Source organism: Cupressus sempervirens, chromosome 1 (genome assembly GCF_028749045.1).
Source record: "Cupressus sempervirens isolate cs-2001-9-10 chromosome 1, ASM2874904v1, whole genome shotgun sequence".
NCBI lineage: Eukaryota > Viridiplantae > Streptophyta > Pinopsida > Cupressales > Cupressaceae > Cupressus > Cupressus sempervirens.
In genome coordinates this window covers 713,729,265-713,750,027 of record NC_143118.1, presented here as the reverse complement: position 1 = coordinate 713,750,027, position 20,763 = coordinate 713,729,265, and the positions used below count along the sequence as shown (strand labels likewise).

Sequence of the window (20,763 nt, the reverse complement as noted above, 5' to 3'; positions counted from 1 at the left end):
CAGAAATGCAATCCTTTTTAACCATTTGAATGCATAAATAGGATTTTTACATGTTAAATGTGCATCTACAACCAATAGACATGTTTACAAACAATTGGCACGCAATCTAACTTATTGAATAGAAAACATGTAAATATTGTTGGCAACTGATATATATATAGCATTATAACCAAGTCAATTCCCGTGCCAACTTAGTGAGTGATAGATTTGATATGCAGTGCAGCTAACCCAATAATAAAGCTACTAAGAGACTCCACATCTCACCCTCAAGCAATCGCGCCAGCTGTAAACTTGAAAGCCACCCAGTAAGGATAATCGCAGCACTTCAATCTGCACTCCGGCAGCAGTAATAATGACCACACATCAGTAGAATAGTGGCACCCAGCTGTTCAGGTAAATTATCTTCAAACAACTCCAGCTTCAGCAATAAATCTCACACATGAAACCCTCTTTTTTTGACACCAAAATCAGATTTAAGTTACAAATCAAATCACTATACAACAACACTAAATTAAATACCCAATTTAAATTCAGAACAGTGATTCAATTGTTTTACAACAATAGCAACTGAACAATTGATGCACAGATCAAGAGGAACCATTCCCCAAGAATTCTCAACCTTCAAAACCTCAAGAAACTTCACAAGTCATTAAAAAGTAATAGACAAGAATGAATGAATTCTCTCCATGAAGTCTCTTTTATAATGCAACTTGGCTTCTTCCTCACACTTTTCTCTTAAATGCAAACAATACTTGTGGTTGCATATTTGAATTTGAAATAATATAATATGATAATCATTTTCTCCCAAAACTTAAATTAAATAAATGGCCCCTTCCAATGATGACTCAACCCTCAACTCAAGTGAAATTATAAAGTTAAATTACAACTTTATATTAAGTCATTTAATGATTTAATAATAATTTGGTCACAAATAATAATAACTCCCAAAATACTTATCCTTTGAATATGTCGTTTGAAACAGGAGTCACACCAGTTATTTCCTCATGAAGACTGTTGTGGTTTCACAAAGCATGCCCCATTTTCACTCAGAAAATGGGGACCCCCTAATTTTAAATTCTCCTCCGAGGCTTCTAGTCCGGAGCCCCGAACATTTTGGACCCTCCCTTGGGTCTAGGTCAAACCTAGCCTTCAATCAGGCACAGTCAAAAAGAGCAGGGACAAATGTTCATCTTTAAAACTGGTGTGCACATGCACACTCTTTGGAGGCACGCATATGCGCACCCTCTGGAGGTGCGCACTTGCGCACCCCACCTGGGTGTGCATCTTCTGGGGCCTATAAAAGACCCTGATCCCCCCTCTATCTCACTCCGCTCTCGCCTCCTCGTTGAACCGCACATCCGCACCTTCTAGCTCCGTGCTACTCTACTTGTCCGATCCCCCACACACACAAATCACACAAGGTAGTCACCTTAAGGAGGTGTACATGTGTGCACATCCGCCGCACACTCTAAAAAACTCAAAAAAACTAAAAAACAACTAAGGGACTTCCTAGGAGCACCCCCATGAGGTGTGCATGTGATGTTTCATTCGTCGAGGTTGCCTGATGACCTGTCACAACCACTGCGTGGCCACAAGAAAGATCAACCAAAAAGGTCATACGGAAGGATTGTGTGGGCTGTATAGGGTCTAAAGGTTTGTATGGTGAGCAAGTGAACAAGGTCATATGGTAGGGATTGGGTGCACCATACGGTAGAGAATGTGTGCACCATACGGTATTTCAAACAAGGTCGTATGGTAGAAGATATGGTGATGTGGGGTACGGTGAACGCAAGGCACCGTATGGTGAGGGGGGAAGGATGATGTATGGACAACTGAAGTCGTACAGTGTGGAATGGAAGCCAAGTCGATAGCCATACGAATTATCCTAGAGGTCGTACGGGAGGGATAATGCTGACCGTACACTCAACAATGTAGGTCGTACGGAGGGTGATTAGGAGATTGGCAATGATGAAGTAAGATGTCCAAGATGTGAAGGGATGGAAGTACGGATTGAGGTAGAAGGCTATACGAGCAATGGAGAGGTACAGAGATGGTCGTGATGCCAGCAAAAGATGAAACCAATTACATGAAACCAACACACAGATACTACTAGATTGAAGTAACTAGAACACAGAAGATATATATCAGACAATAAATAGCTTGCAAACAATAATGAAGCTCCGACTTGCTAGATCTGAGCCAAGAATTACAGTAATGGAATAGGGTGAGGGTTGAATCCCATCGAAACTAGAATAGCCAAGAAGGGAAGATCTTTCACTTCCGAACTGGCAAACAACAGAGAATCCCAACGGGAATTCGCAGTACAACGAAATAATCCAAATCGCATACCATCAACTACCTACATGCCATGCTTACATATGCGTCGGGTAAACCTTCCGAGGGTGTACAAAGATAGCTGACGGCCACACCTACCTATGGACACAATTAAATTTAAAATGGGTCCAAGATATATTGAATCAATTGGCCCATTAACAAAGTTTAATTAAATACATTTATTTTATGACAGGAACATTACAGTCCTCCCGTCCCAAAATTTGCTTGTCCTCAAGCGAATGCAAATCCGGTTGTAGGAAACCTTCCGTAATCAGCTTCTTCAGTTCCGAGTCCAGTACTAAGAAGATCTTGCCGTCGAAGTAAATGATGTCATTAATAACTTTGTATCTTTCATTGCGTATGTAGTCATCCATCAACTGACATGCAAAAGTGTTCTTGGAGTACTCGACCAATAAACGGGCCCGCCAATTATCCAAGGAATGGGATAAGGTGTTGACTGTCAAGTTTTTACTTGCAGCGTCTAGGATCAAATCATGTTTAAAAATGGCCTCCATCCTCTTGATTGTGACTACCCTCGATCATTTATTTGACATTCCTCTTAGCAAGACCTTCTTGCCATCTGTCTCGAATGAAAAGTCCATCCTTTTGAAACTTTGGGTGTACTGGTCAAGAGTTTCCAACCACTGGATGCCTAATATGATATCAGTATCAACCAAATCTATGACAAAGAAATCATCTGTCATGGTATAGTTTCCCATGGAAATTTGTCGTCGTGGGATCACATGAGTGCAAGGTAACAAGGTTCCTCCCGCAACCTTAACCTCAAATCCTCCATGCTCAACTGTGCATAAGCCTTTACTAGTGACCAAAGATGAATTGATAAAATTGAGTGTGGCGCCACTATCAATCATGATTAGGACTTATTTTCTGTGAAGTGTGCCACGAACCTTGAAGATACCACTTCCAGTCGTTGTAGTGAGGGTAGCAATGGAACCCCCTTTTTGTATCAGGGCATTTATTCTCTCCTGTTGGGTAATTTCTTCATTAGTCGCTGCAGGTATTTGTTCTTCGTCGTCATCAGGCATCACCTCAATGTGATGAATCTTTCTCTTCCCAAGGCAGCGATGACCAGGTCCCCATGGTTCTTTGCATGTGAAATAGAGCTTTTTCCTCCACAATTCTTGACAAGAATCTTCGTCAAACTGAGGTTTTTCTAAATTGGCTCCTTGTCTTTGTCTTCTTGTGGGGATGGTGTTGGTGTAGTTGCATGAGTTTTGGAGGAAGATGTGGCCATGTCACGCACCTTCTTAATAGCTTTGTTGAGTACACACGAGTTCAAGCCTTTGATCCAGCCTCTCAAAGGCTCTCTCAGCCCATCCATGAATAACACAATTCGACGTCCTTCAGATATGTCTGTGACTAATACGAACAGCCTTTGGAACTCAATGATGTAGTTGTCTACCGTGCCCGTTTTCTTTAGTTGAGCTAGATCTTTGAAGTTTAGCTCAGGATCCTTCCCGTCGAAACGGTCAATGAGTCTCTTAGTGAACTCGACATAAGAGGTTACTTGGTCGTGACAAAGAGTGACCAGTCCATGATGCCACCACTCATGCGCCACTTATTCGAGATGAAGTGTTGCAAACTTGATTGCTTCCTCTTCAGGCATCGGATTGAGTTGGTAATAGGTATCTGCCTTCAGAACCCATGACTGTACGGTAATGGCTCCAGATCCATCAAATGGTGATAAGTTTACCTTTCCAATCTTTCTCCTAAGATCATCATTAAAATAACCACGATTTCCCCTGCCAAAATATCTCATTCTTAGATCAACATAGTCTCTGTAAGACATCACCTTCCATATTCACGTTCTGCCAATCTTCCTGAAGTTTTTCTTGCATTTCCTGAAAAGTGAGCTCTCTTTCTTTGAGCGGTGCTTCCGTCCTTGGAAGGAAGATGGGTATCAAGGGTCGAGAGTGAGAGGGTTGAAAGTTTGCCCTTCCTGAAACCGAGTCGTCGCTATGCCCATTTTGTTCTCCTGCTGTCTTTCCCTTGGATAATTTATGTAGTGTTTCCTTTAAAAGATTCATGAGTTCTACCATAGGATCTTGATGATCTGCCATTCTATCAATAGGGTTATTTCGCCTTCTCCTTCAAGTATAAACTTGCATTCACTTCCATAAGCTGGCAGAATCAAAAAGCTCTGATACCACTGTGATGTTCCATTCATCGAGGTTGCATGATGACCAGTCACAACCACTGAGTGGCCACAAGAAAGATCTACAGAAAGGTCGTACGGAAGGATTGTGTGGGTTGTACAAGGTCTGAAGGTTTGTACGGTGAGCAAGTGAAAAGGGTCGTACGGTAGGGATTTGGTGCACTATACAATAGGGAATGTGTGTATTGTATGGTATTTAAGACAAGGTCGTACGGTAGAAGATATGGTGATGTGGGGTACAATGAATGCAGGGCACTGTACGGTAAGGGGGGAAGGATGATGTACGGACAACTGAAGTTGTGCGATGTGGAATGGAAGCCAAGTTTATAGCTGCATGGATTATCCTAGAGGTCGTATGGTAGGGATAATGCAGACCGTACACTCAACAATGTAGGTCGTACGAAAGGTGATTAGGAGATTGACAATGATGAAGTAAGATTGCGGAGATGTGGACTCCTCTTTTTGTTACCTTTCAGCAGGTGTAAAGTTTAGTTTGGAGTTAGCTGTAGGTGTTAGTATAGGAGTAAGCTGGCAGCGTTTTGGGAATTCAAAGCTTTGGTAAGGGGAGACAGCAATGAAGTTGGATGATGAGAGAATAACAATTAGCAACATTTGAAGTCTCGGCAATGGATAATATCAAAAAATCAGACTTGATGAAATTCTGATCATTTTAGCAAGCAGTTGAAGAAAGACATTAAAGTTGTAATCTGTGAATGAGAGAAGGATGAAATTTTGGTGGGAATATTCATCTCAGGCATGCAGACCTGACAATTCATTTTAATTCTAAGTAGAAAATCAGATTCAAAACAATGCCATCAGATCAGGCATGAAGTGAAGTTTCGCCTTATTTGGTCTAGATTTCCACCTCATGTTGTAGACGCTTTGCCCTTGGTGGTAATATCCACTCCGCACTAAAAATATGCCTAATGCGGATCTAATTTCCACTTTGCATTTGAAAGTTTTCCTTATTTAGTGTAAATCTCCACCTTGCATTTTTTGGGAAGTTTGCCTTATTGGGTGTGAGTTTCCACCTGCTGTTGTAAGCATCTTGCCTTATATGACAACGATTTTCCACCTTTAGGCTGAGTACTTTTCCTATTTGGTGTGAGTTTCCACTTTGGTTTGCTGGAGTTTGCCTTATTTGGGTGTAATTTCCACCCAGCATTTAGACTTTCGCCTTATTGGGCCTGTTTGGTTGCTGGAATATGGATGGAATTAGCATACGGAATTCCTGGAAATTTTTAATTCACTGTTTGGGTTGGCTAAATTGGAATGGGAATTGAAAAAAACAAGAATCCGGTATGCCCATTAACCCCCCAAAATCTGGATTTGGAATTCCACCTAAATAGGTGGAATTGGTCTAATGCTCGTTTTAATTCCAATTTGTATAAAAATGAGCATTGGATATTATTGGAAATGAATTGTTTTTGAGGTCCACTTGACCTAGGATTTTCCCGCTTGTTCTGTCCTATTTTTACTTGCATGCTGTTCTCCTCAATTATTTTGCCGCCTCTGTATTTTCCGTCTCTCACACAGGTATCCATTTTGGATTTTTGCTTGTTTCATTCTGGCTACAGCTTCTATCCATCGAATCTTATTTCTGCTCCAATAAAATGTTGATTTGGGGACTCTTGTCTTTTGCAGATACTATTGTTTTTCCTCAGCGACATCAACGGTGAAGGGTTTTGCGTTTCCCAATCTGGGTTCAAACAAGGTTCAAACAAAACTCAGAGGGTTGGCATTTGAACATTTGGGAGTTTTGATTCAAATATTTCCACCAAACATCTGCACAGAAAAATTCCCAAGTTTTTCAAGAAGCAAAAATTGTACACATTAAAGATTCAAAATGAAGTGCAATATAAGATCCCCATCCAACTTCACCAAACTTTTTAGTTCCACCTTCACTGAATAAGTAGTTTGATATATGTAATTTTATGCATGTAGCAGTAAGAGTTTTCTGATTTGAAAGTTAAATAATGTTGGGCTTTCAATGTTCTGATATAACAATAATCATTATGCTTGGGTATATGATTTGATTAACAAATAAGACCATATTCTCAATCCATAATCTGCTGTCATAACAGAGATATATTCATTTATTTCAAAGCATCGATACAAATAACAGAAAGGCAACATAACAAAACGATTTTACAGTCCACTATTTCTGTGCATGGGGATTAGCAAGTCAACATGGTTTATATTCAAAGGTTTGTATCATCCCTTTTCTGGCTGCACCGATTTTATAGGTAAAGCATAGTATGTAGCAGCTGAGTACAATGCTTTTGTTAAAATATTAACAATACATTTCATTCATGTTAAAAAACTGAATAAAAAAGACAATGCTTTTGGCTAGTATTCCAATTCTACAATGTGCAACCAAACGGAGGAAATCTATATTCTCACAATGAATTCTTGGTCAACCAAACAGTCCCAAATTGAATTCCATAATCATAATCTGGATTCCGAATTCCAGAATCCCAAAGCCAGCATTCCGAATGCCAATGCTTAATTTATATTCCAGCAACCAAACAGGCCCTATGTGCCTTGCATCTCCACTCAACATTATTTTGGAGTTTGTCTTATTTAAGTCTGGTTTCGACTTCATTTTAAATGGTTTTCCTTATTCAAAGGTGGTTTCCATTTTACAAATAGTGGTTTTTCCTTACTGGGGTGTGATTTCCACCTCTTGATCAAATGGTTGTCATCTGTGCTGTAAATTTCCACTCAACATTTTTGCATTTGCCTTATTTAGTGGAGATTCCCACTCCATGATTAAGTTGATGCATAGATGAGCCTTATTTGGCTCTAATCTTCACCAAATGTCTCAGGCCAGCCCTTATTGGGGCTTGATTTCTACATTGAACTTTGCCAACATCTTTCATTGGGCAATGGAAGGGGTTCAATTTAATTGCAATTGGCGCAAGCTTAATATGGATTGATTTTATTAAACGTTGGGCTGTGATGATGAGGTTCGATTTTATTGGAGAGGGGCTACAAATAATAGCAATGCAATTTGATTTCAAATGACAATATGGAAGGAAATGAAACTTGTAATCAAATGCCAATGAAAAATCATTGTATATCCCAATGGAATGTGATTTGTAATGTCAATGTGGTGCTTTTCCAAAGACCAATAAGATGCAATTTGAATGAGTACTGGGCTGCATCTTAATGATGAGAGCAGTTTTGAAATTTATTTAGTTTAACCAAGATACGTCACCCTTACCTGAAGGGGTGCATCCCATCTCCCAAACACCTATATAAGGAAGCTATGCATTCATCCCATGTCACAAATCAAAAATATTCTTTAGTGCAAAATGAGTTTCTTAAATGCAGACTGAATTGCTAAGTGCTGATCTACTTGAAGGTAGTGCAGATTGATTTTCATCTACATCGGCCTTCATTTCAATAAATCCAAACTTGTGTAAGATATTGATTAGCATTTACGATCAGACCTGAAGTGCATTGATATTGAGACTATTTGATTGATCAGACCGAGATTTTCAAGAGAAGTAGACTTCAGAAGGGGCTGCAAATTTCAGGTACATATGAATTTATGGAGATCTGAAAATGTTCCTGAAAGGTAAAAATATTCCCAGAGCTGTGTACAATGAAAGGATGAGGTCACACTGAAAATCAAGCTAAGATCAAAGAGCAGTAGGTTGCATTTGGCAAATCAAGTGTGTAGGATTTGAAATGAAAGTCAAAGCAATGCAGAAGTTTGTAAATTGTTTGAACTATTTGATCATGACCAGACTTCTAGTAATGAAAATATGATAATGCATGCTGTATATTAAGCATGTTTGGTTTTGATCAAGTTTAGTTAAGGTTTGCAATCTAATGGAGTAATAAGTCTGATTTGTTATTACTAACCATGTCATGACTTTGAGATATGAATTTGTAATATGAAAATCTAATGTGTGATATGGTGTGCCAGGCTATACATGGTGGGTGCTAAGGATGGAGACGTTTGAGGTCAACATATAAACCAAGATGTAAACCAGGTTCCAGTATAAAGTGATGATGCATGAACGATGTAAGTACATACTACAAACAAAAGGATTGATCAGGCAAGTAGACCGAGATGATGTTCTAAGTTCAAGACAAGAAGAAATTCAAAGAACAAAACGTGCAAGGGCAGTGATCCAATATGCAAATGGAGAAGATAATTACCAAACTTGAATTTCCATTGGAAACCAAGTTCAATTGAAAGATCAAATTATATGAAACAGTTCTACAATTACAAACCCAAGATCATCAAGGAGACATCGAGATTTCAAGTGCAAGTTCATTAACAAATCCAATGAGAATATTTTTGTGTGAGTGTGTGTGTGTGTGTGTGTGTGTGTGTGTGTGAGAGAGAGAGAGAGAGAGAGAGAAGAATTTTTGAAGATGAAGCAATTTGGGAAAATGCCATCACAATTGCAGGCTTGAGTAATGTTGAGTATCAAGAGATATTTCCTCATCATCAAGAGATATTTATTAAGTCTATGAAATAAGCATTTTCAAGTGGCACTCATTCATCTTCAACTAGTTAGATCATGCCAAGTCTCCCAATGGAAGAGCTCAATAATATTATGTTCAAATTCAATAAATTTGTCCAAATGGGAAAAGTTAAAAAATTATCTTCTAAAGGAAGATTTATTGTAAGCCCATCTGGCATTTTATCATTGGCTCACTGATTGGTGTTGTCTTCTTCTATAAGCTTCTATCTAACCTATTTTTTGATTGGCCAATAAAACCATTGTAATTTTTCTATTGGCCTACAAGGTGATGCTCTTTTGTAATTGGGTAGGCACTTAATAATTGTTAGTAGTGGTTATGGAAACCCTATTCAAAGATTTTGTGGATTTATTAGGGCCTTTGATTCTGATTTAATCTTAGTTATTTGTTGGACTAGACCTCCCTCTATAAGGCTTTCTCTCCTCATTTGCCAAGGGAGAGACTTGGAGAAATTGTTTCCATAATGCTATCAAAGTAATTGTTGATTCATTGTTGCTCGTCGAGGTGGACCACTTGTGTTGTTTCTAGATGGAGGTGATCTCTAACCGGAAGTGATCTCAATCCGGAGCTGATTTTAGTTCGGAGGTGGTTTGAGTCCGAAGGTGATCTCGATCCGGAGGTGATCTTTGTCTAGAGGTTGTCTCTATCTGGAAGTGTTCTCTACCCAGAGGTGATTTATGTTGGGACAGTGGAAGTTGTCCATACAATAAAGGCAAATTAAGGATGTCGTACTTTGTATTATAGGCAGTGGCACAGGTGGAATGAAGGGTCCATATAGTGGTCCAGTCACAGGCGTACGGTGCATGGGAAAATGGCATGTATAGAGTAAAGTGGAATCAAGTGTCGAAGGGGATGCCATATGTCATATGGTAGAAGAATGGATGTGGTCATATGGTGCTATTGGAGACTTCCACGATGACTGTAAGGAGGTATCAGTGAGGGGTGGATGTACGGTAAGATAAAGGAAGATGAATGTCAGTAGCACCCAAAAGAATGGAGATGTTCCTTTGCCACGATTTGAACTATAATCTATGATGTCAAACCGGATGTAAGTTGAGACAATAATGTGAAATATATTTGCCAAAACACACAAATTAATGCCCACACGAGTAGTTACAATCTAATCCAGAAATATATATTTGTAGACAACGATGGCGTTCAAGATGTGCCAAATCCGAAACAAAGTAATACAGAGAATCGAAATATGATGAGGGTTGAATCCCACCGAAACCGAACTAGCCAAGTAGGAAAGGTCTTCCACTTGGCGAACAATATTGAACTCCAATAGGAATTCGTAGTACAAAGAAATAACCCAAATCGCATGCCACAAATATCCTATCCGCCAATCATAAATGCCCATTGGTGGAAAAATTGCCGAGGTGCACAACAAGTATCGACATGGCAACAAACACCTATGACCAAAATAAAAGATGGGCCCAAGATATACATAAATCAATTGGAATCCCAAATACAACTTTAATTTTATTAATTTGAGCCCCACATTTATTAATTAAAGTAATTAATTAGAGATCTTCTTTTTTCTACTATATAATTTAAATCCTAGGACAAATTAATTAGTTATTTTAATTTAACTATTACAATAAAAATTTGGGAACATCAAAAATACTCGCCGCCCAAAGATTGCTTGTCCTCAAGCAATTCACTATCCAATCCACACCATCAACTCCCGGATCCCAAATCAAACGCACAAGTAGAGCATTTGAGTTGACATTAAGCCTCTCTTGCAACACACAATCATCCAACTTCCATTGTGTCACTGTGATATAAACATTGTTGTACCCTTTACTACGATGCCAATGACATCAATCCATGAAATCCTTCACATCATCATGTTCAAAAATCTATTTGGGTATTGTCATATATACAAACATTGACACAACCATGGCGACTACTATTATATTTGTAACAACCAGTTTTCTCAGGTCTTAATTAACAACTAACATATCAAAGAAATAAAGTTATATCAATTATGTTAATGAGAATGAGATTAACAATTACAATTACTTAAATGAAAAACTCATAACTAAAATATGAAAACACCATCAATGAATTTACTATGGAAATTAAAATCTACATACCATGGAATTCGAACCGAAAATCAATGTAGGGATGCTTCTGCAATCACCCAAATTAGTCCACAAATATCACTTAGGTTCAATTGACAAGTACCATCAAATACCACTATATCATTTAGGGCATTACATACCACTGTATCAATTAGGGAATCAATTACCATTAGATCATTTAGGGCATCAAATACCATTGTATCATTTAGGGCTTCAGATACCACTATATCATTTAGGGCATCAATTACCATTGGATCATTTAGGGCATCAAATACCACTGTATCATTTGGGGCATCAATACCACTATATCATTTGGGGCGTCAATACCACTGTATCATTCATTTTCTTCCGATTGCTTAATTGTAGCAATAACATAAGATTAGAAGATATGCTCATAATCATTATTCTTATAAGTGAAAGACTGAATTAACAATCCATCAGATAAATCTATCTCTCACAACTAAATATATTCCACATTCAGCTAGAAGATCAATCGATCTAACTGGTTGCCAATTATATTGACAATAAGAGTTGCTTTCATTTAAAGAAATAATTGTAACAATGATACAACTCAATTAATTTTACCTTCTACTTGCATATACATCATAAAAGTAAAAATACTTGTTTCCAACAAACGTTTGAATGCAGAGCTTATCTTTATCTGATGCACGTCCGACATTCTTATGGAGAGGGGAAACATTGTCAGGGGCTTAACCACCCAACCTCGGACCATAACTTATCCCCTCACAATCTCTAATGAGAAAGGCCCTCCTTACCCGGAATAGACATGGAACACCTTGTCATCCACTAAGCATCCTAGTATCTAATCACACCACTCGACTTAACAGCAGGAGAATACAATAAACGTGATCATGCATGAGCTATTAAATGATTCCTTTTAAAAGTAATTAACATTGTCATATCACATCTGATTCTGTTTCATGTTAATGCAAATTCCTTTCTCTCACCTCTTCACTCTTTTCCTTGGCTATACAGCCGAGTGAGTCCTAGGTGCTTGGATCTCAGAGCAACCAACTCTTTCTGTTGATTCTCAATTGTTTCATGAATAGTATATGTTCTAGCTTATCAGAATATGTGATTTGAGAAATTATATTCTTAAGGCTTGCAGAAATAAATATCATTCGATTCCAATAACTTATGATTCCATGTTATAGACACTTTCCTATACTTATTGGTAAGCAACTCCTTGGAGTTATTTAGTTATGAATGAGGATAATCTATTTATTTTTGTTGATTCTCAATTGTTTCATGAATAGTATATGTTCCAACTTATCACAATATGTGATTTGAGAAATTATATTCTTAAGGCTTGCAGAAATAAATATCATTCGATTCCAATAACTTATGATTCCATGTTATAGACACTTTCCTATACTTATTGGTAAGCAACTCCTTGGACTTATTTAGTTATGAATGAGGATAATCTACAACTTGCAGCTATGGAATTGAAACAATTGTAATATCATTGGAATAACATTAATTGGGAATGATTATCACATGACCTGATATAAACCCGGAACTGTCTGGAGTCTTGCTGAACGATTGGTAATCAGCTCTTCTTTAGTTGCTTGTAGACGTAACCACAGTGTACAAATATTTCTTAAATCCTCGGCAAGGCAAGAACATATATGGCAGACTATAATTGAATGGCACTGTTATGAGATGAAAAAGGTCTTCCTATGGTCTTGCAGAAATTCAATGGTTTTATAGCAAAGTATCGGTTATGAAGGAAGTCGGAAATAAGCAAGGAAAAATGCGATAATAAAAGGAAATCAAGAATGTGTTCTTGCATCTTTTGTGTCTCCTAACTCATGATATAAAAAGTTTTTAAAAAGACTCTTTGGCTTCCGTAACTTAAAGAATTATCTTGCCTCTTTGAGCGCCAATTAAATGCCAAGTGTTCAATCGATTTTTAAAAAGAAGAATAAAGAGATAGAAAAAGAGTTGGAAGGCTATAATTCGAAAATTATTATGATTTATATTTATCTACGTATATGTAGATATATTTGTGAGGTGGCATCATTATATTTGTGATGAACCTCCTTATAGCAATATCGTGAGAACGCTCGAAATAACAGAATACAAAGTGATAGCAGAACTCAGAATGAATCTACTGATCGCAGGCCACTTCGAGGGGGTAACCTCCTTTGAGCAAGCTCAATACAATAAATTCGTCCGTGCTCATCAAGGGCCTAAACCTATTCTTATATACTGGGTACGATCTAGAAAAGTAATACTACCTATGCATGTGGGATAATAAAATATACTCACGGGACGACTTACAAAGCATATGCGTCCAACAACACTACTCTAACAAAATAAACAGAAGGAACACACAGGTTCCTAACATCCCCTCTCCCTTAGAAAAAAGCTTTGTCCTCAAAGCTTAAGGTGTGGAAATTGTTGTTGAATCTGAAGAAGGGGTTCCCAGGTAGCATCCTCTGGTTGCATGCCATGCCACTGAATCAAGACCTCAGAGATGGAGCGAGAGCGAAGCTGGCGAGTGCGCTGGTCAATGATTGCCACCGGCTCCAGGATAATGGATCCTTCCGTATCCATTTCAGGGAGAGTAGTTTGTGCTCTGACAGTGGTACCCAGAACTTTCTTTAGACAAGAAACATGAAAGACTGGATGAATGCGGGAAGAAGGAGGAAGGTCCAGTTTATAAGCAACTGAACCAATCTTCTGCAGAACCTTATAAGGCCCATAAAATTTTGGGGCCAGCTTATGACGCCCTTTCAGCTTTAGGGAGGATTGTTTGTATGGCTGTAGACGAAGAAAAACCATATCCCCAACTTGAAATGAGCGCTCAGAACGGTGTTGATCTGCTTGCTGTTTCATCCGATTACGGGCCATGTGAAGATTATCCTGTAAGGTACGAAGAATCTGATCCCTGCTGCGGAGAACTATGTCAACTGCCTGGACTGGTGAGCTGTTGGGAGTGTAGGGAAGGAGCACTGGAGGTGCCTGACCATAGACTGCTTCATATGGAGTCATTTTAGAGGCAGTGTGGTAAGAGGTATTGTACCACCATTCAGCTAAAGGGAGCCACTTGGCCCACTGATGTTGCTGTTCGGAAGTGAAGCAACGAAGATAAGTTTCCAAGCATTTATTGACAATTTCAGTTTGACCATCAGTTTGTGGGTGATAGCCCGAACTCATCTTCAGTTTGGTGCCAGTTTTCTGAAACAGTTCAGTCCAAAAATGACTGGTAAAAGTTGCATCACGATCAGAGACAATGGAAGAAGGGAGTCCATGAAGACGAAATATCTGGTCCATGAAGATTTGTGCAACAGAGGAGGCAGTATAGGGGTGGCTGAGGGCACAAAAATGACTATATTTCGAGAGACGATCAACCACAACCAAGATCACTGTCTTGCCACCGGATTTAGGAAGCCCTTCAATGAAATCCATAGAAATATCAGTCCAAATCCGTGTAGGGATGGGCAATGGTTCGAGCAAGCCAGGAAGGAGGGTCGTTTCACCCTTGTGGCGTTGGCAAGTATCACATTCAGCCACCATCTGTTGAATCGTCTGTTTCATCCCTTTCCAAAAGAAGTTTCTCCTTGCTCGCTCATAAGTTTTGAGGAAGCCTGAGTGCCCTGCTAAAGGAGAAGCATGGAGTTCATAAAAAATAGCCTGATGTAGAGCTGGGTTCTGAGGAAGCACTAGTCGACCCTTGTATCGAAGAGAAGCACCATCCCAAGAGTAATGTGGTATAGCAGAAGGATTAGTGGCTAGCTGGTGAATGATTTGAGATAAAGAAGAGTCACTGTCATAGCCCTGCTGAACAGACGCTAACCAATTGGGAATGGGCATAGAAATAGCGGAAAGGGAAGCTTGATTATCAAATGTGCGAGAAAGAGCATCTGCCACAATATTCTCCTTACCCTTCTTGTAGGTGATCTCATAATCATACCCCATGAGTTTGCTGACCCATTTCTGTTGTGTAGGAGAGGATACCCGTTGTTCCAGGAAGTATTTCAGACTTTGGTGATCGGTTCTGATGCAAAAATGACTCCCTAAGAGGTATGGCCGCCACTTCTGTACAGCATGCAAAATAGCCATCATTTCTTTTTCATAAGTAGAGAGGGCTAGATTCTTACCAGAGAGGGCTTTGCTAGTGAACGCAATAGGATGGTCATCTTGCAGGAGAACAGCACCCAATCCATTGCCGCAAGCATCACTCTCAATAGTGAAGGGTTTGGAAAAATCTGGCATCGCGAGAACAGGTGTACTGCACATAGCCTGTTTCAGTTGTTCAAATGCAGTCTCAGCAACAGGGGTCCAGGAGAAGGCATCCTTTTTTAACAGAGCTGTCAATGGTGCTGCAATTTTCCCGTAAGCTTTGACAAACTTGCGGTAGTAGCCAGTCAACCCCAAAAAACCCCGAAGGCTCTTGAGAGTTTTAGGATGCGGCCAAGTTTTCATGGCATCTATTTTTGTAGGATCCACCCGCACTCCATGGTGTGCAACAATATGCCCGAGATACTCCACTTCCTCCTGGCCAAACACACATTTAGATAGTTTTGCACAGAGTTGATGATCAGAGAGAAGTTGCAAGACAAGCTCCAGATGATGGAGATGCTCAGCCCAAGTTTTGCTATATATGAGGATATCATCAAAGAAGACCAGAATGAATTTCCGGAGGTATGGCCGAAATATGTTATTCATCACTGCCTGAAATGTTGAAGGAGCATTCGTGAGGCCAAAGGGCATGACTAAAAATTCATAGTGACCATCATGTGTGCGGAAGGCAGTTTTAGGTATATCCTCCTCATTAACCCGAATTTGATGATACCCAGAACGAAGATCTAACTTGGAGAAAAAATGAGCCCCATGAAGTTCATCAAGAAGTTCATCAACAACTGGAATGGGAAACTTGTCCTTTATAGTGAGATGATTAAGTGCTCGGAAATCAATGCAGAGTCGCCATGACCCATCTTTTTTGCGAACAAGCAGAACTGGAGAAGAAAAGGAACTGGTACTAGGGCGAATAATACCTTGCTTCAGTAAGTCACGGACAAGTATCTCGATTTCGGTCTTCTGATGAAATGGGTAGCGGTAGGGCCTGATGTTGGGCGGAACACTGCCAGGAAGGAGCTGAATACGGTGGTCCTCTGGACGAGAAGGAGGTAATCCCACAGGTTCAGCAAATATACCAGAATACTTGTCCAAAATGTGTTGGAGATCGGCAGGAGTGCTAGAGACTGCTGATGGCTGCATCTGAATGGAATGGAGCTGAGCGATGACACCATGTGAATTCTTCTTAAGAAGTTTTTCCATACGGTGTGAACTGATGATGCTGAGAGACCCTGGTTGTAAGCCTTTCAAAGTGTGTTGGTGCCCCTCGGCTGAAAACTGCATCCAAAGTTCAGCAAAATCCCAGAGAATGGGGCCAAGAGTGCGTAACCACTGGGCACCCAAAACCACATCACAGCCACCTAAGGGTAAGGCAAACATGTCAGAGCGCATGTTATAATCTCCAATAGAGAGACGCACATTGCGACATTTCCCTTTACAAGGTAAAGTGCCCCCATTGGCAATCATGACTTCAAAGCTAGAGCAGGGATGGATAAAGCAATCAGCCTGTTTGGCTATTCGTGGATCAATGAAGTTATGAGTGCTATCAGAATCAATGAGTATAGTAAGAGGGATCTTCTTGAAGAAACCCTGGACCCGCATGGTTTGTGGAGTAGTGACTCCTGCCAAAGCATGGACAGATATCTCTGGTGGAGCTTCTGGTGAAGGAGGTTCAGGCTGGTGAGGCTCAACCTCATCATCCACTGTTTCCTGAGCATCTACATATTCTTCCAGTTCCGGTGGAGAATCCACATCCAAGAGATAGAGCTTTTGCTGAACACATCTATGGCCCCGAGACCATTTCTTATCACAATTATAACAAAGCCCTTTGTCTCGCCTGACTCGCATCTCTGTTTCAGACAAGTGCTTGATCGGAGTAGTTCTGGGAGCTGGTATGACTGGAGGGTTGTGAGAACCTGTATTTCTGAATGGAACAAAATTAGATCTGGAGCGTTGTAGAGCACTAATCTTGTCTTCCGCTAACTTAGCCAACCCAAGGGCTTCCATCATTGTAGTAGGTCGAAACATTTTGACTTCTGAGCGAAGTGCATCCTTCAGACCACTGACAAAACAACTACGGAAGAATTCATCAGACAAGCCCTCTGTGTGATTAGCTAATTTTTCAAACTCTGTCTGGTATTCTCTTACAGTGCCTGTTTGACGCAGTTTAGTGAGTGCTCCTGTGAAATCATCAAAGGAACTAGGGCCAAAGCGCTCCAAAATGAGGGTGCACAATTCGCTCCACGTTGGGCCTACATTAGCCTTGATGTACCAACGGAACCATTGAAGAGCTTCATGTTCCAAATGAAAAGATGCAAGGGGGACTTTGTGGTTATCCAAAGTATTATGCAAGCTGAAATACTGCTCTGCCCTATAGATCCATCCAGTCGGATCAGAACCATCGAAGCGTGGAAAATCAAGCTTTGGTCCACGGAAATTGCCAGAAGAGGACCCAGTATCTCCTGAATGGTTTCGGCTCATGGCTGACTGCTGAAAGTTAAGACCCAGAATTTTGTCATCCAGATCTTGAAGTTTGGTTTTGAGGGATGCAATTTCCTCTTCCATGATTTTTGCTCCTGTACGCGTAACAACCATAAAACAAGGTTTTTTTTTTTTTTTTTTTTTTTTTTTTTTTTTTTTTTTTTGGAATGGGTAGAAGATGAGAAACAAAAACTTTTTTAGTTACGGCAAACTTGGATTTGGGTAAAACTCATATAAGAAATGGGTGTTCGACGGGTGGTGGGAGACTATCTGGGGACAAGGGAAAAAGAAAAATGAGGGTTTCAAGGGTAGGGAGGCGAAATGAGGCGAACAGTCCAAGAGGGATAAGGGAGCAAAATGAGGAATTGAATCTTGTGGCTCAGTTTGGTGGCGATTGGATGAGAGGTGAAAAAGATAGGGCAAACCCTAAAATTAGATAAATGAGGGATTTAGGGCTTTGATATGTAAAATTTGGGGTTGGGTCGCCAAGGAAGGAAGTATGCGAAATGATATTGCAGACGTTCTGCGGAAGTATGAGCAGAAACAGAAAGCAAACAAGGAAGCTACGACTAAAAAACAGAAAAATTTTTACTCTTTTTTTTTTTTTTTTTTTTGAACAGTCGACTTAGAAAAATTCACTCACAGACAGAACAACTGAAAAGAGTTATTGCAATAACAAGAGCTATTAGAAGTGAGAGGAACCTGAAGGCCACGACAGAAAAAAAAATTTGATGTAATTTCCACCCAGCGAGCCCAAGAGAGTGCTCTGATACCAGATGTGATGAACCTCCTTATAGCAATATCGTGAGAACGCTCGAAATAACAGAATACAAAGTGATAGCAGAACTCAGAATGAATCTACTGATCGCAGGCCACTTCGAGGGGGTAACCTCCTTTGAGCAAGCTCAATACAATAAATTCGTCCGTGCTCATCAAGGGCCTAAACCTATTCTTATATACTGGGTACGATCTAGAAAAGTAATACTACCTATGCATGTGGGATAATAAAATATACTCACGGGACGACTTACAAAGCATATGCGTCCAACAACACTACTCTAACAAAATAAACAGAAGGAACACACAGGTTCCTAACAATATTATGGTGTCACTTTATATTTATCTCTATGTGTACGTACATAGGTATATATTTAAATAATATGCTGAAAGATCATTCAAAATTCTTTGAGGTACGTATTATATTTTAATTAAATTATTTTGTGTTTTAAATTATTTATTTAATAACTCATGCGGTTTCATCAATTGTATCCTGATGTTCAAGTCGCTAGGTCCTCAACCACGGTGATTCAAGATTCATACCCATTTGCCCAGTGATGGTGATGCTCATGTGCCCAATTATTTTCTGACAATGCTTCCACCCCTTCGACATGCTTCCTACAAGGAAATTCTCCGCAGTTAAATCATATTACCACAACAAGTTATTTAATCACAAATAATCATAACAGCTAGCCGCCTATTCAATTCCATGAATTTGTGATAAATAATCAACTAGCATGTTATCTTCACATGAAATTATAACGACTAACCATCTTACCATTTCGCAAGATTATAACAAATTTAATTGTCAACTGACTTCATGTGAACCACAACGGCTATATTTTAAATTAGGTCAAAATTTGGGATGTAACAATATTCCTGAATGGCAAATGCCCTTTGGATAAATCTTGTAGAATATTCTCAATGGACAAAGCCTCGACAAAGAGTACTCCAGGGAAGGGAGCCTTAGTCGTAACTAGCTCATCGAAGGGAGCCTTGGCCATGAGTACCTCGTCGAAGGGAGCCTTGAGTGAGATAGGACTTAATGACGGTATGCAGACCATACAACAAGCAAGTCGTACAGTCAATCAGCCAATTGCCTCAATGAAAGGAACCTCACTGGAAAGTATGTTGGCAAAGGGGCCTTGGTCATGAGTACCTCGACGAAAGGAGCCTCTTGGTGGAGGGTACATCAGCAAAGGAAGCCTCAACGAAGAGTACCTCGGTGAAGGGAACCTCGACGAAGAGGAACTCGATGAAGGGAACCCCAACCATGAGTACCTCAACAAAGGGAGCCTCAACAGAGAGGGCCTCGACGAAGAGTACCTTGGTGAGAAACAGAACCTCAATGACAAGCAAAATTTTAGTTGTGGATAGAACCTCAACCATGCACAGAACCCAGGCTGAAGCCTCAACAATGGACAGAGCCTCGACAGTGAATAGTGCCTCAATGACATACATGGCAACAGACATAGCCACAATGGCGGACACACAATGGCAACGGAGACTACCACAACAATGGCATGCACAAATACAACTATGATGACGACGATAGATAGACACGGTGACAAAAATGGACACAACAAAGACAACGGACATAGACTCAACGACAGAGACAGACCCAATGACGGCAACGCACACAACGACGATGATAAACATTGACTCAGCAACGAACACGGTGACAATAATGGGCACAATGACGATGACGGACATAGACTCAATGATGGACATAACTATGGCAACAAACACAGCTCAACAACGGACACAAGCTTGACGATTGTGATGAACATGTTAATGGTGATGGACATGATGATGGTGTCGAACACAAACTCAACGACGAACACGACAACGATGACGACCACAGGCACAATGACGGTGGCAGACAGAGACTCAACAACGAACATAGTGATGACAACAGACATGACTATGGTGACAGACACAACCACAATGACGAACATGGACTCAGCGAGGGACACAGCCATGGCAACATACACAACCACGTCGACGGACAGGGCCTCGGCGATGGATGTAGCCTTGGCGATAGACACAACCATAGCAATGGACACACAACCTTGGCGACGGACATAGCTTCGATGATAGTCACACAACTTCGGCAACAAACACAACCTCAGTGACGAACACATCCTCGGGGATGAACACAACCTCGATGATAGATTGAGTCTTAGCAACAGACACAGCTTCTATGATGGACACAACCTTGGCAACCGATATTGCCTCGACAAAGGGTACAACCTCAATGACGGGGACAGCCTCAGGCACAACTTTGATGGTGGTCACAAC

The 20,763-nt window shown here is 40.2% G+C and overlaps 1 protein-coding gene across 3 annotated transcripts in view; it reads right to left on the bottom strand.

Annotated features, from left to right (window-relative positions):
- Positions 1–20,763, bottom strand: part of LOC149579949 (uncharacterized) — a 103,999-nt gene that overhangs the window by 76,072 nt on the left and 7,164 nt on the right. The window contains exon 2 of one of the 3 annotated variants that reach the window (XM_089787927.1): positions 265–330. The exons of the other annotated variants lie outside the window; for them this stretch is intronic. The gene's annotated coding sequence lies outside the window, so the exon portion shown is untranslated. The remainder of the gene's footprint in view (positions 1–264; positions 331–20,763) is intronic. 3 annotated transcript variants of the gene reach the window in all.